The 4,658-nt window shown below is 39.6% G+C and overlaps 1 long non-coding RNA gene across 1 annotated transcript; it reads right to left on the reverse strand.

Annotated features, from left to right (window-relative positions):
• Window positions 1-2,816: 2,816 nt before the first annotated feature.
• On the reverse strand, window positions 2,817-4,131 carry LOC139967621 (uncharacterized). Its single transcript, XR_011793057.1, has 2 exons — window positions 3,516-4,131; window positions 2,817-3,089 (listed from the first exon to the last, which is right to left on the reverse strand). It is a non-coding gene; the product is annotated as an uncharacterized lncRNA (long non-coding RNA).
• Window positions 4,132-4,658: the final 527 nt, after the last annotated feature.

Consider the following 4,658-nt stretch of genomic DNA (forward strand, 5'->3'; position numbering starts at 1 on the left):
ATGTTTCCAGTTTGCTTACTATTGACGCATCGGATATCCTAGATTCATTATCACGCGTTCGGTAACAAACTTGTTGCGCTTCCAATGTGTTCACCTTGAATATTTATTATGTAGGCTACAAACATCCGGATATATGTATTAAAAAAACTACAGAATGGAGGAGAGGAGTGGTTACAGCACGCATCAAACAGTTAAACCCAAAATATAAACTCAATATGGGTGTAGGTGGTGCAGGAGCCCAAAATATATCATAGGGTGCCTTAGTCATCAAACTTTAAAAACTTGTGCAAAAATATATATATTCCGCTGAGGTTAAGGTTGAATTTGCAAGTGACCAGTACTTTGCTATCAAAGTCCGCTTTAGCAGTATAGGTAGGTCATTTTTCATATTTATGTGACTAAAAGTTTCTTTTGCTTCTGTGAGAGAACACTATAACCTTAGTCAAAGCCATACATAGGGACTTCAGATGGCCCGGAGAGGCTACTGGCAGTTACATGTTTGTAGATTTATTTATTGCAACTCTTTCACGGTAAAATATGCCTCTTTTTTTCTTTTGTGTAAAATCAAGGTCACCGATCTCTGCATGCACATTATATATCTCGAAAAGGACGACACTGAACCCGTTATTCTTGGCCTGCAAGCACTGACACCCGCAAATTATGCAAAACACTAGACAGAAATGAGATGCTATGTGGAAAACATGCGGTAGTTAATAATCCTTGTTCGGTGTAATTTCATTCAGTTTCGTGTTTAGTCATGTGGTCTGCTTATTTTCTGCATACGCGGCATCGTTGATGACTGAAGTGAAGGGTTAATATAAGTCTTACTCAACCGCCTACACACTTCCAAGGTTGTAAACTCTGCTATAGTGTAATACTGCGTGCGCACCTAAAACGAAAGTACCTGCGGATATTACATCAGAGTTGTTCTTTGTAAATGTGCTAAATTTAGACATAGGCTTAAAGAGGCCATGACACGAAAAATCCAACTCATCGAGAGTAACTTCCTCTGAATCTATGAGAAAATCTATGTTCAAAACTATCCTCAACACCTTGAAAACCTCAAGGACTAATTAGTAATTAACGTTTTAATATTCGCATCCGAAAATAGATATCTGAGAATGCGATTTCACAACAAGACAATGATGACGTCATGTTAGGAACACACGTGCAAAGCTCAGGCATGTATCGGATGCGCGACGATCATACCGTTCCATATACAGTACACGCACATTTACACTGAGAGAACAACCACTGTATTACGCTATATCGTTAGAAATTTCAAGTTTGTTTTACAACTGTTGTAAACTATCCGAGAGAAATGCCGGTCCGTTGTGTTGTTGGGGCTGCATAAATATCATTACCCATGCAATTAGCCTTCATCCATGGCTGAAGGACGAAAAAAAACACGGCGATTATGACCAAGTTAGTGCACAACACCAGCGCCGATTTCACTGGACCTAGCCAGTATGCAGCTCCGAATGAAGCGAACACTTCACGGAAGCATACTACGATCCCTCCTTTTTGTTATGAAATAAAACAAATGGACTTTAACGGTTCGACATAAAAAAGTCATTCTTCTGTCAAGTAATCCACAAAAAACTACTCTGAAGACCAGATCGGGGAACAGAAAACCTCCAATGGGGCAAGTGGCGGTCCTTAGGAGGTAGCGCGCCGAGCACTAGTAGTACTATAGTATTAGCGTTACTACACTGAAGTCGCAATAGACGAAGAGATTTTACTGTATCATCTAAATTAACACCCCCTTCATTGCTCTATTGTATACTAATAAGCTATGAGGTTAGCTTCAGAAGCGATGGGTTACATCTTCTTGTGAACAAATCTCAGTGCCCCAATTTATTCTGGAATATGCTGGATCAGTTAATTATAGCAATAATTTCTTATTCCTATTCCAGGAAAACCATTTATTATGTTGTGGAGGGAGTGGGGTAATGGGGATGGGTCAAAATAGGTAGGTAAAAAGATTTTATTCCAAAGGTTGTTTAATTAAATCTCAAAGCGATTTATTTTAAAGTCACAGAGCCAAAAATTCACACAACATAGTTCAAGTGTTAAATCATTGAACAAAATTTATTCAATATCAGTTCTAGACAGTCATTCTGGACAATCTGAACTAACATTAACAACAATCATTGTATTATATGACATAAAAGTAAAACTGTACTTTCCATAAACATTATCATTCTTAAATTACACTAATGTAATTTGTGACATCAAAGGAGGTTAAAAGAAAACAACTTACATGAATTTTTTGCTTTAAGCCTACAAAGCAGTTGCATGTCCATCGCTATCAATCGTTGTTGTGACAAATTAATTAGAATAATCCAGAAGCAAATACAATACAGGGTTATTTAAACCAAGAAACACTGCACGACGCAACTCACATGCAAAAATGTTACCCACGCACGACGACACGTACAACACTGATGGGCAATGTGAAACACAGCATCACACGCATTAAAACAATCGAAGACCATTAACAGGGTGTACTGCTGAGTTTTTGAAGAAAGACTACAAAACAAACCAACTGCTGCTGAAGAAACAGTCTAAACATTCAAGAGTTCTGCTGCCTCCATTGGTCTTTATTATGACTTTTCTGTCAAATATCATTGGTGATATGGATATTTTGGCTTCCAGATTAAAGGTACGAATCAAACGAGGTAAATGCCCCTAAAAAGGTCAATGCCCGTTCCCTTATGCACATTTTATATGACATCACGGTCACGCCAATACTTGTGTCCAAATGCTTCAAAACATGCCTTTTCTTTTATTGTTGATGTTGGGTCTGGAAAATAACCTTTTCATCCTGAATTAAAAGTCTTGAATTTCAATATATCAACACTGAGGGAACCCTGACGGATTGATAATCCAACACAATCGTAGTTTAGAAAGGCTTCCTATACAATGAGTTTTCTCCTGGCAACTTGAATCCAGTGTAATGACCATTGGCTGGAAAATCACTTCTGATCCTTTGGACTGCACATGATGGTAGCACAACCCTGACGTGTCTTGCTAGGAACCCCAAGTATCATTGAACCTGTTGACCGTAGGCTATGTATCTGTACTGCCTGGGAAAAAATTTATGAAAGTTCAAAATGTATTAATGTTGGCCATGATGTCCACAATAACAAGCAGGCACACAATGTACAGTTATGGTTACATTTGTTGTGATTTTACACCTTCCATGTATCATGAAACATTCTTTTGTTTCAGAAAATTGATTTGCAAAACTCCAGGCCAAAGTACTAGCCAAGTAATAATGAGTATGAAATAACACATATGCCTACCTAGCATGGCTGCATAATGCAACTTACATCCCCGAGCCAAACTTTCAGTATGCAACCAACCCTACTAGTACTACACACTCTACATATGGGTTGTAAGTTACCGTAACACAACGCACAATACGGTTTAGGGTGTTCCGCGAATTCCAACAACACATGCACAAAATGGACTGGATTTTGTTTTTAAATGCTTCGTTAATAAATTCTTACCACGTTGTATGTTCCTTGCAATGGTTTCGAACGGATTTCTTCTTCGATATGTTGTGGAGCTTCAATTTCGGCTCGTTTAACAGGCTCGAACTGATACGGTTCTAACACCTCCGCTCCACCCTCAGCGTTCGGTTCAATATTGGAATGATCATCGCCTTCACTCTCTGCTTCGAATATGAGAAAGGGCACTCTAATTATAGCCCAATTTCACTGCCTAGTGAAGAACCATAATCACTTTGAACTTCGGTTGCCGCATTTGGCTCTGGATCCGCCATTTCACAGGAAATTTTGATTTGATATCGCACTTGTGATCGGTGTTTTGTTTAGTAACTACTAGTGGTATGTGTACTTGTCTACTGTGTACGTGAATGGTACCGTAGCAGCGACAACAAATATGTGTTCAAAACGTGACGTCACATGACGTCATGCGAATCGGAAAATTTTCGAGTAAACAAAGTTTCAAACGCCGAAAAGGGTAAATTCATTCTCAATTTTCGACTTGAAAAATCAAGTTTTAAACTGGCAGATTGGTTGATACATGTTTTAGAGAACATTCTTTGATGGATCCCAAAAATATAGGACTTTGAAATTTTCGTGTCATGGCCACTTTAAAGGCATTGAAGACTCGCCCTAAACAGTTGCGCCGTCTTTAAAAAGCTAACTTTCCGGCCCATATTTTGCGATCATAGCAAGAGGGCAAATTTCATTCACATTGAGTAATAAAGACGCGCACAGTGGCGGCGGAACCGGGGGGCTTGGGGGGCTCAGCCCCCCCCCCCAATAAAAAAGTTGAGGGGGCAAATGCATGATAAGCCCCCCCAATATTTACCAAGGCTCCGAAACGTGCATCTGCCCATTTTTCAATGCATACTTGTCGATCTGTCCGATGCACACGTAAACTATATAGGTGTAATAATTTTAGTAAAGGCTGGGGGACCCTCGGACCGTCCCCTGGCTATAGACCACATTGTCACCCCAACCGCGTCTTCACGCCCCGTGAAAAGTGGAAGCAGTGTGTGTGAGTACCGGTACACTACGATTACACGCAAGGTGTGGAACATGGCTCTTTGTTTAAACGCAATAATTATTAAACGAACAAACTCACAATATTAGCATTTCACCTGTACTGTATAGGGTACTAAA

The sequence above is a fragment of the Apostichopus japonicus genome, chromosome 5 (genome assembly GCF_037975245.1).
Source record: "Apostichopus japonicus isolate 1M-3 chromosome 5, ASM3797524v1, whole genome shotgun sequence".
Lineage (NCBI taxonomy): Eukaryota > Metazoa > Echinodermata > Holothuroidea > Aspidochirotida > Stichopodidae > Apostichopus > Apostichopus japonicus.